The 12,657-nt window shown below is 40.1% G+C and overlaps 1 protein-coding gene across 1 annotated transcript in view; it reads right to left on the reverse strand.

The window, feature by feature from the left end:
• Positions 1-12,657, reverse strand: part of LOC124788724 (testis-expressed protein 47-like) — a 188,136-nt gene that overhangs the window by 78,510 nt on the left and 96,969 nt on the right. The window lies entirely within an intron of this gene.

Genomic DNA, 12,657 nt, shown 5'->3' on the forward strand with positions numbered 1-12,657 from the left:
CCAGAAATACAGTTGCTGCCAACACTGGGATTGATGCTGCTGTTGGAGGATCATTGTCTCACTCTGCTATACACTTCATCTGGTCACAGTGCTATTTATGTAGTACTTTAATTGTCTCCAAATCTGCTTTTGTTATTTTTGCTGTTGCTTTTGTTGCTATTGGAACACTACCTGATGCTGCCTCAATTGAGCAAACCTTGCATCCACAATATGTGTGGCATGTGTAAACAAACACTAATAATTGTTGTGTGACTAGGGCCTCCTGTCAGGTGGACCATTTGCTGGGTGCAAGTCTTTCAATTTGACACCACTTTGGTGACTTGCATGTCGATAAACAAACACTGACAATAACACAATGACCACAAACACAATAGAGAGCAAATGTTATGACAGCTAATATCATGAGCTCTGCTCTAATCAGTACCAATGAATCATATTAAATTACAACAGCTGATCAACAGAGTCCCAAATCACAGTTCAGGTCTAGAAAATCTAGGTAACAATTGTATTCATGATTCAGTGTAGTGAAATCTTCAAAGATTTGATATTAACTGCTTAGATGCCCACTAAGCCAGTCTTTATTTCCAATAGTGGGCCAATGGCCATCTCCATGTAATGTGTTTGCCGCAACCAATGGAGTTGCGAGTTGCAGCACCCAGAATTGGAACTCTCTGCCACACAAGTTATATTTTCACCATTCCCTGATCTCTTTCATGATTTCACTACATTGGTTAGATATTATAATTTGTTTCTTCATTATTTCAAGCAGGAGATATATTTAATAACAAAATATTTTGATAAGAGGACCACTTATTAGTTAGAAAGTTTTATATTGTTGTTAAATCATAACCATCTATACTTCACAGGAAAATATATTGTATACATGAAGGCTATGCGCACTTGTGTGTGTAGGTGTGTCTACTGCTGACAAAGGCCTTAATGGCCTAAAGCTTTAATTGTGTGAATCTTTTTGTTGTGCCTATCACGACTCAGAATCTCCACTATATGGTGAGTAGCAACTTTCCTTCTCTGGTATTGTTACATTCCATACTGGATTTTCCATTATTTGATATACATAATATTAGTACACCAACTTAAACTGTTGCTTTGACACTGTTTACATTGGGCCTCACTAGTATATAGAACAAAGGAAACATGTTGGATCAAAAACTAATGTACCATCATAATTTACATACAATACAAACTACAGGTGCATGGTACAAATAAAATTGCTATTGTAATTATGGAGTAATTAACAATTAAAGTTCCGATATTTCAAGTCATCGAGAGACAGCTATTTTTACATTTTTAAGTCAGAAATTCTTCATTTGCCAAACTCAAATATGACATGATGATTTTTCAGACAAAATCAAACATGCTCATCTTCTAATTGGTGTCAGTTAATAGAACTGTAGTTATGACTATATAGAAATGTAAATTACTCGTACAAAATTTAATTAATTGAATCTAGGCCTTTCATTCAACAAAACTAATCACTCTGTTCACCTGAAAATGATAGGATGATTTTACTTTAAGTTAATAAAATAAAACATACAAATTAACACAATATACTGTTGCAATAATAAAACATGCAATTTATAGTCTTAATAGAGACAGATTCTTCCCTGTCTTTGTATGAAATTACTCATTGTTATTCCACGTAATTTACTATGTGATTTGGGAAGATGTATGTAAAAACTTTAACTGTTAAATATGCAAAATTCAGTATGTAATGATAACAGTAATTGTTTAAAATCATATAAACGGAGGTGATTTGTACGCTGCCATAGGTCAGTCTTACGTCAGTCTTGGACCGAATTTTGTATCAACAGCACACGGTCAGCCTTTGTATGTTCACTGCAGAACATCTAGTGTGCAAAATAAAACTATCTGTGAACAAAAAGTACTGAAATTTGCTTATACCATTGCATGAGTCCCATGTGGCATTGCAATAACATCAGGATGAACCTACGGCAGCATCAAGAGGCAGCACCCCATATTATTCTTTTGGTGGAGGATATCCTTAATGAGCTGTGGTATACTGATCATTGTTTTCCTTGTTTTAAGCAAGATACACATCCCAAACTTCGCCGCAAAAACATTTTCACCATGCCATATTACAACATGGTGAAACAAGCTGGGATAGGTATAAAACTGCATCGTATGCTAATTGTTATTAAGGTTCATGTGAAATAATTGCTTACAATACACTGTGCTATATAACAGTACTGGGATGTGAATAGAAACAAGGACCTTTATGGAAAAAGTGGACATGTGAGTCAACGGACCAACACCAACAACCAGCAGCGAGCATGGATTGTCAGATAAGTAGCAAAACATTATTTACGTAACAGAGTAGTAAATAGGAAAGATAGTTTTTGGAAGCGTTTTTCCAAACTTTACAGAAGCTCTCCTGCGAATCTTACAGAACTAGCATTTTCACTCTGCAGCGGAGTGTGCACTGATGTGAAACTTCCTGGCAGATTAAAACTGTGTTTTGGATCGAGACTTGAACTCGGGACCTTTGCCTTTCATGGGCAAGTGCTCTACCATCTGATCTACCCAAGCACAACTCATCATCTTGTCAAGTTGTGCAAAATTAGTTAAAATGAGTAGAAGCAATATATTTTCTCTATGTGACCAAAGACGGAATCAAAACAAGATTGTGTTGGTAGCTGCATGCATCGACGCCAAATCTAAACACTCAAGGCCACAAGAATTCATCATCACATCAAAAAGTTTTGCATCACCTTAGTTCCGAGAGTTCCAGAACCTGTACAGAAAATTGTGATAGAGATCAACATAAACATCATTTGTGCCCTTTTTATTGCCCCTGAAAACCACACATTGTATGTTATACCACCATACAGTGAGACATTCAGAGGTGGTGATACGGATTGCTGTACACACCGGTACCTCTAATACCCAGTAGCACATCCTCTTGCACTGATGCATGCCTGTATTTGTTGTAGCATACTATCTACAAGATTGCCCCACTCCTCAACGGCGATTCGGTATAGATCCCTCAGAGTGGTTGGTGGGTCATGTCGTCCGTCAACAGCCCTTTTCAATCTATGACAGGCATGTTCGATAGGGTTCATGTCTGAAAACATGCTGGCCACTCTAGTCGAGCTATTCGTTATCCTGAAGGAAGTCATTCACAAGATGTGCATGATGGGGGTGCAAACTGCCATCCATGAAGATGAATGCTGCTGATGTGGTTGCACTGTCTGTTGGAGGATGGCATTCTCATGTTGAACAGCCATTACGGCACCTTCCATGACCACCAACGGCGTACATTGGCCCCACATAATGCCACCCCAAACCAGCAGGGAACCTCCACCTAGCTGCACTTGTTGGGCAGTGTGTCTAAGTCGTTCAGCCTGACCAGGTTGCCTCCAAACACGTCTCGGCGATTGTCTGGTTGCAGGAATATGCGACACTCATCAGTGAAGAGAACATGATGCCAATCCTGAGCAGTCCATTCGACATATTGTTGGGCCCATCTGTACCATATTGCATGGTGTGGTGGTTGCAAAGATGGACCTCACAATGGGCATCAAGAGTGAAGTTGCTCATCATGCAGCCTATTGCGCACAGTTTGAGTCGTAACACGACGTCCTGTGGCTGCACGAAAAGCATTATTCAACATTGTGGCATTGCTGTCAAGAGTTTCTCCAAGCCATAATCCATAGGTAGCAGTCATCCACTGCAGTAGTAGCTCTTGGGTGGCCTGAGCGAGGCATGTCATTGACAGTTCCTGTCTCTTTGTATCTGCTCCATCTCCAAACAAAATTGTTTTGGTTCACTCCGAGATGCCTGGACACTTCCCTTGTTGAGAGCCCTTCCTAAGACAAAGCAACAATGTGGATGCGATCGAACCGTGGTACTGACCATCAAGGCATGGCTGAACTACAGACGACATGAGCCATGAGCCATGAGCCATCTATGTCCTTCCTGGTGGAATGACTGGAACTGATTGGCTGTCGGACCCCCTCTGTCTAATTGGTGCTACTCATGCATGGTTGTTTAAATCTTTGGGCTGGTTTAGTGGCATCTCTGAACAGTCAAAGGAACTGTGTCTGTGATACAATATTCACAGTCAACGTCTATCTTCAAGAGTTCTGGGAAACGGGGTGATACAAAACTTTTTTGATGTGTGTATAATTTCACCTTTCCATGGATTTCAACAATCAGAAGACATACTGGAAAAATTTTCTCTGTTACTAGAAAGTAAACTGTTGGAGCAAAATAAAAAAAAATAGAGAGGACACCAAAAATGATTTTAGAAAAAGAGACCGGAAACTAGAGGCAATTAGGGAAGATCTTAATAAGGTAAATAGACAAATAAACAGTAGAAATGAAAGAGAAGACAATGCAGAATCTGAAGTGGATTGTTTTAAGAACTTTGCTGTTACTGAATCACAACTAGTTAACAAACGTGTTGACGTACTTGACGAACGAGAAAAAGAACAGAAAACATTGTCATTGATGAACTCGACACACAAAAATCAGAGTTGCATAACATACAAACTTATACTGAAACCAAAAATAATTTCACTGACAAGAAACTAAAAATAAATTCCACACTCGTTTCAGAGCAATTTTTTCAGTAAACAGCAAAGTGAATGAAGTATCAAATAATCTACAAACAGTCAACTCTAAAGTTGTAAACCTAGAGACTAATATTTAGTAGTATATACAGCGGTAATAACATGTTTCAAAAAATCGCAATAATGTTATTACAAAAATTTCTTGGGGTGATTTTGAACTACACCCTGTCGATTACTTGTACTGGTGCAAGGACAGCTTTGCACTGGGCATGCCAGAATATATGAAAGGGAATTCTGTAAATGATTTTTAGATGGAGAAGCTTTATCTTGGGCTAACCAGCATGTTAACCCAAAAATGAATTTGCAGAGTCTGAAAAATTATTTTTAAACAAGTTTTGGTCGTAAAGTAAGCACGTGCAAATAAAATCAGAATTTTTGAATGGAAGTAGATTTCACAAAGGAGATAAGAGAAAGCAATAATTTTAATAAAAGCAGCTTAGTACTTTAGCACACATAGATAAACCACTTGATGAATTAATCCGAACTGATGTGCTGAAGTGGCATTTACCTGACCCTGTTCAGTGGAGACTTGTTCATGGACCATATGACACTATTGAGGAATTTTCGAAATACATAGATAAATTAGATCGTCCTTGGGAGAACAATTTTCAGAATGTGGGTCATCCCAACATCACCAGAATAACAACAGGAACAATAACAACAGATATGATGGTAATAGAAGAAATAAAATTTTGGTAACAACTATCAGAATTAGAGTAATAACAATAATAGGAATGAGCAGGGTGGAGGTAATCAAAGGAGAAATGGTAACAGATACTACGAAAATAATAATCAGGAAAACAGGTAAGCACCTCGTTGCGAGCTTGTCAGTTTGAGGTGAAGAACAGTTACAGAAATCATGCTAGAGGTAGGAGAGGAAGGCGAAATTCAGGTCGCAGACTCCACAATAGACACAATAATTACCAGAGAAACAGAGTTGACTATTGTGAAGCATTTTGGGACTTAATGCTGATGGAAATGAGTGATGATACTAGTAAAGCAGAAAATAAATTTAATCTTAGTACAGATGATTTGACTAACTCGTTTGGTGAGAATTCTCCTACTATGTAATCCCAAATTCCTGGAACCCATAACACACATTGAAACTCTTGCCCTGCAGGAACTTGAGCAACATGCACAACACCACCTCAAAAAGCTCTCCATCCTGCTCACTTCCTACTCCTGCCTCGGAGTACCACTGTCCACCACCACTACAACAACCTCCAAACCTCTCCCACGTCCCCTCATAGCTGACAAACCCTGTCTCACAGATCTACACTTACCCCACCCTCCTAAACTCCCTCCCACCACCACATAGAACCCAGAACCTAAACAGACCTGCAACACCGTCATGAACCTTTCCTCCAGAAGCCTTAGTCCCACAGAAATATCAGTCCTTTCCAAAGCCCTCTCATTTTTCCCCACTCCCTAATTAAATCAGGAAGGACCTGTTAAAGGCTTTCTCTCCTTCACCCAGTCCCTATAGTGGAAACACTTTTTCGCCACCAACCCAACCAATCAGCCTCAACCAAAGACCAATACTGAACCTTGCCTAACTCAGTTCACTCCTCTATCCAACCGTGATCCACCCCAACTGCTCCCAAACCACCCCCTTTAACTTCCCTGAATTTCTTAACCTCAAACCTTGCCTCATCATCATTCCCCAAATCCCTCAACATGCAAACTAACCTTACATCTTCAGAAAGAACCACAGTCCACCATCTAAAAACTGATCTTGATCTTATGATCCTACCTGCAGACAAAGGCACCACCACCGTTGTTTTGAACCGCATGGATTACCTGGGGGAAGGACTCCGTCAGCTTTCAGATACTTCCACCTACAAATCTTGCCACACTGACCCCATTCCAGTAATCCAGCAGGATCTCCAGTCACTACTCAAATCCTTAGGCCAATCCCAGAACCTTTCCCCAGATTCAATCTCTCTACTTAACCCTATCACTCCCAACACTTCTGTCCATAAACCCAACCACCCAGGATGACCCATTGTGGCCGGTTACTGTGTCCCCACTGAGAGAATCTCTGCTCTTGTAGACCAACACCTTCAACCTATTACCAGGAACCTACCCTCCTATATAAAAGATAACAACCATTTCCTCAACCGACTCTCCACAGTTCCTGTCCCTTTACCATACAGTGCTCTTCTCATCACTAATGATGCTACCTCCTTGTACACCAACATTCCTAATGCCCATGGCCTTACTGCTATTAAACACTACCTTTCCAGATGCCCTATAGATTCCAAACCTCAACCACAATTACTTCTCCTTTGAAGGCATTACCTACAAACAAATCCAGGGTGTGGCTATGGGCATCCAAATCGCACCATCCTATGCCAACCTATTCATGGACCATCTAGAGGAATCCTTCCTAAAAACCCAGAATCCTAAACCCCTTACCTAGTTCGGATTCACTAATGACATCTTTGCTATCTGGATTGAAGGTGAGGACACCCTATCCAGATTCCTCCAGAACCTAAACAACTTCTCCCCCATTTGCTTCACCTAGTTCTACTCAATCCAACAAGCCACCTTCCTATATGTTGACCTCAACCTCAGAGATGGCTACATCAGTACCTTCGTCCTTATCAAACCTACTAACCACCAGCAATACCTCCACTCTGACAGCTGCCATCCATTCCACACCAAGAAGCCCCTTCCGTACAACCTGTGTTGCACCTGCAGTGACGAGCAGGCCTCTCAAAATATATCGAGGGTCTCACTGAAGCTTTCACTGACTGTAATTATGCTCCCAACCTTGTACAGAAACAAATCTCCCATGCCTTATCTTTCAAGTCTCCCACCACCGCCCAAAGTCCCACAGTCTGGCCACAAAGGAGCATTCCCCTTGTAAGTCAGTGCCATCCAGGACTGGAGCAACTGAATTACATTCTCCGCCAGGGTTGCAATTACCTCTTGTCATGCCCTGAAATGAGAAATGTCCTGCCCACTATCCTTCCTGCCCCTCCTACAGTGGTATTCCACTGTCCATTGAACCTACACAACATACTCGTCCATCCGTACACAACCCATGCTCCCAATCCTCTACCCCATGCCTCATACCCCTGTAATAGACCTAGATGCAAGACCTGTCCCATACATCCTCCTACCACCACCTACTCCAGTCCGGTCACTAACATCATCTATCCCATCGAAGGCAGGGCTACCTGTGAAACCAGTCATGTGACTCACAAGCTAAGCTGCAACCACTGTGGTGCATTCTATGTGGGCTTGACGACCAACAAGCTGTCTGTCCACATGAATGGCCACAGGCGATCTGTGGCCAAGAAACAAGTGGACCACCATGTTGCTGAACGTGCTGCCAAACATGATATCCCTCATCTCAATGACTGCTTCACAGAGTGTGCCATATCGATCCTTCCCAACAACACCAGCTTTTCCAAATTGTGCAGGTTGGAACTTTCCTAACCCTCCTGGTCTTATCCTTTGTTAGTCCCTGTCCTCACCCATTCAGCCCCCTCCCTGTTCCCATTCCAGAACTGCACAGCTGTCATTTCACTGCCACACCCAGTCTTTTAATTTCTTTATATTTCTCTCCTTTCTGCTGCTTACCCCCCCCCCCCCCCCCCTCCTCACCTTCTCTCCATCTAATCTGCAGCACTCCACTGTCCGCCACCCACCATACTATCCCTCCCCCTCCCTGCTCCAGCCTCCTCCTTACCCCCACCCAGTTGCCAGCCCCATCATGCACTGGTGCTATTGCTTGCAGTGTAGTTTCAGTTGTCTGAGACTGCAGACATGTGTGCAAGTTGTGTTTGTGTGAGTGTGTGCATGCGTGTCTGTATGTGTGTCTATTGCTGACAAAGGCCTTAATGGCCGAAAGCTACAATTGTGTGACTCTTTTTGTTGTGCCTATTGTGACTCACCATCTCCACTATAAGGTGAGTAGCAACTTTCCTATCTTGTATATGCTTTGTGTCACGTTTCCTATGTTGGTTGTTAGCATTCATCAAATATGTTCTTTAGTGCTTTGATGTGGTTTTTGTCATTGATTTCCTCAACTATCTGTTTGGGATATTATGGAATACTTACATTGCTTTCCCTATTAGGTCATTTAAGTGCCAACATACATACTCATCTCGGTGTGAAATAATTAGATAGTGACTAAACATCACCCACAAAACATTTTTCGCCATGTTTTATTACTGTATGAGCATGAATAATTTTACTTATCTGGAATATTTTCCCATATTTGACATGAGTTGTATTCATTGTTGATGCTTCACTGTATCACTGAACCTCTGTGCTCCTAATACTAACTTGTACTTGTCTAATGGTATTAGACGATGTCTGTTTGGAACTTGCGAAGTTCCACATCGTATTGATTCACATTCATGCATACTTATTTTTTGTGGATTTTAAGATTTGAACTACTTGATATTGAACTTTCTTACTGGTTAGTACATGGCGGTTTGGATTTTTCAGGTCTGTCCGATCGTCGCAAATGTAGGCCTTGAACATTTTCAATTTGGTTTGAGGTGTCTCATGCCAAATTCTAGTTTCATGTAGTTTTGCTTACTATATCAATTTGATCTGTTTTTCAGTTGTGATGTCATGATTTTGGACTTCCTTCAACTATAACTTGTTTTGCGGTCCTAGAATCATTTGCTGCAATCGCATTTCCTATGAGTGGATGAACCCTGTACCGTTCTACGAGGGCGGTTCAATAAGTAATGCAACACATTTTTTTTCTCGGCCAATTTTGGTTGAAAAAACCGGAAATTTCTTGTGGAATATTTTCAAACATTCCCGCTTCGTCTCGTATAGTTTCATTGACTTCCGACAGGTGGCAGCACTGTACGGAGCTGTTAAAATGGCGTCTGTAACGGATGTGCGTTGCAAACAACGGGCAGTGATCGAGTTTCTTTTGGCGGAAAACCAGGGCATCTCAGATATTCATAGGCGCTTGCAGAATGTCTATGGTGATCTGGCAGTGGACAAAAGCACGGTGAGTCGTTGGGCAAAGCGTGTGTCATCATCGCCGCAAGGTCAAGCAAGACTGTCTGATCTCCCGCATGCGGGCCGGCCGTGCACAGCTGTGACTCCTGCAATGGCGGAGCGTGCGAACACACTCGTTCGAGATGATCGACGGATCACCATCAAACAACTCAGTGCTCAACTTGACATCTCTGTTGGTAGTGCTGTCACAATTGTTCACCAGTTGGGATATTCAAAGGTTTGTTCCCGCTGGGTCCCTCGTTGTCTAACCGAACACCATAAAGAGCAAAGGAGAACCATCTGTGCAGAATTGCTTGCTCGTCATGTGGCTGAGGGTGTCAATTTCTTGTCAAAGATTGTTACAGGCGATGAAACATGGGTTCATCACTTCGAACCTGAAACAAAACGGCAATCAATGGAGTGGCGCCACACCCACTCCCCTACCAAGAAAAAGTCTTGGTTACAGTCTTCTGGGACGCTGAAGGGGTTATTCTGTTCAATGTTCTTCCCCATGGTCAAACGATCAACTCTGAAGTGTGTTGTGCTACTCTTCAGAAATTGAGGAAACGACTTTAGCGTGTTCGTAGGCACAAAAATCTGAACGAACTTCTCCTTCTTCATGACAACGCAAGACCTCACACAAGTCTTCGCACCCGAGAGGAGCTCACAAAACTTCAGTGGACTGTTCTTCCTCATGCACCCTACAGCCCCGATCTCGCACCGTCGGATTTCTATATGTTTGGCCCAATGAAGGATGCAATCCGTGGGAGGCACTACGCGGATGATGAAGAAGTTATTGATGCAGTACGACGTTGGCTCCGACATCGACCAGTGGAATGGTACCGTGCAGGCATACAGGCCCTCATTTCAAGGTGGCGTAAGGCCGTAGCATTGAATGGAGATTACGTTGAAAAATAGTGTTGTGTAGCTAAAAGATTGGGGAATAACCTGGTGTATTTCAATGCTGAATAAAACAACCCCTGTTTCAGAAAAAAAATGTGTTGCATTACTTATTGAATTGCCCTCGTATGAATTACTTCAGTCTCACTTAACAGCCTGGAGGGAATTTTCCTTTGCATTTTCTGGTATATACTTTAAGTTAGTGTTTTTCTATGATTTAATGTAGGATAACTTTGGAATCTGATACGTCATTCATGGACACAAATATACATTTTGTCTGGTATAGTAGGTTAGATTTTATGCTATCAGCTTGAATTTTCTTTTGTCACATTGTATTATACACACAGAATAACTCTTTAAATTGAACAGTTCACCATACTTCTGAATCAGAAGTTACACTGTGATTAGATAGATTAACAATTATGTGATATATTTATATATGAGTAAACTAATGATGATTTTGTGCTGATGCAAATTTGAAATAAATGAGGAAAGAGTTGGAACAATATGATGTGAAATGGAGTATGATAAAACACAACACTTTATACTGAAAAACTGTTTACTACATTTGATAAACTCATGAAGGTGAGAGGCACAGTAGTTGCGATAACAGAGGGGTTGTTGTTTACTGATGTACATTCTCTCTTATTTAAGGACACTGATATAGACATAATCATTGACCATTAAATTAAGAAGACGATACTTTTCTTTGGTCTACTGAAATTTTGACATTGAAATCAGTTTGATACAGCATCTACTGTCTGGCATTCTAGTTGAGGTATGTTATTGTTTGGGAAAATAAAGTATGACCACATTGCGGCTGCATATTAAAAAATAAATAAATAAAAATTAAAAAATTATGTGCTACTATATCCATAACTTGACATCCAACTCACATTAACATTTTTTAGAGGTAAGGCACAATTTCTTAGGTAATAATATATGAACAATTGAACATAGCAATAAGGAATCTCATAGAACATTCAATGGAGTGCATCAAAAGGGCACCAAGATGACAAAATTGTGAAATTTTATATGCTTGTATTTTTCTCGTTGTTTTTTTCTCTGCTATAGTGAGAGAAATTTCATTTTGTGTCTGAGAAAGTTGGCTGACAAACTATATACACACAATAACACATACCTCACATTAAAATTACATATGCCTTATATAATTTCATTATGGTAGTAGATATTTTTCACACACACTAATTGTCAAATTGTTTGTTTGTTTCATTAGTCATGATTATATTCTCTTAATTTTAGCCAGAGATTTAGAAGGGCTTTGTCTCTCTGTGATAGTCAAACCTCTTTTGGGGGGGGGGGGGGGGGGAGGGTATTGTATTACCATAACCCCTTTTGGAATCCTGTATCTTGTTCCAGGCTCATCTCCACTCACCTGAAGAGGGCATATATGTAATATTAGTAATTTACACCAATTTAATTTGTTGATTTGACACTGTTTACATCAGGCCTCACCAGTATATAGAATGAAGGAAACTTGTTGGACAAAAAACTAATGTACCATCATAATTTACACACAATACAAACTACAGGCTCACGGTAGGAAGAAAATTGCTATTGTAACTATGGAGTAATTAACGATTAAATTTCCAATATTTCAAGTCATCGAGAGACAGCTATTTGTATGTTTTTTAAGTCAGAAATTGTTCACTTTCCTAACACAAATATGACACGATGATTTTTCACACAGAATCAAACATGCTCATGTTCTAATTGGTATTACATAATAGAACTGTAATTACAACTATATAGAAATGTAAAATTTCACTCATATAAAATTTAGTTAATTGAATCTAGGCCTTTCATTCAATAAAACTAATCGCTCTGTTCACCTGAAAATGATTTTACTTTAAGTTAGTAAAGTAATATATGCAAATTAATGGAATATATTGTTGCAATGATAAAACATTCATAGCCTTAATAGAAACAGATTCTTTCCTGGCTTTGTATGAAATTATTCACTGTTATTCCATGTAATTTTCTATGTAATTTGGTAAGATGTATGTAAAAACTTTAATTGTTAAATATTCAAAATTCAATATGTAGTAATCAAAGTAATTGTTTAAAACCATATAAACAGAGGTGATTTGTATGCCACCATAGGTCAGTCTTAGGTCAGTCTTACATCAGTCTTGGACTGAATTTT

The sequence above is a fragment of the Schistocerca piceifrons genome, chromosome 3 (genome assembly GCF_021461385.2).
Source record: "Schistocerca piceifrons isolate TAMUIC-IGC-003096 chromosome 3, iqSchPice1.1, whole genome shotgun sequence".
NCBI classification, from domain to species: domain Eukaryota; kingdom Metazoa; phylum Arthropoda; class Insecta; order Orthoptera; family Acrididae; genus Schistocerca; species Schistocerca piceifrons.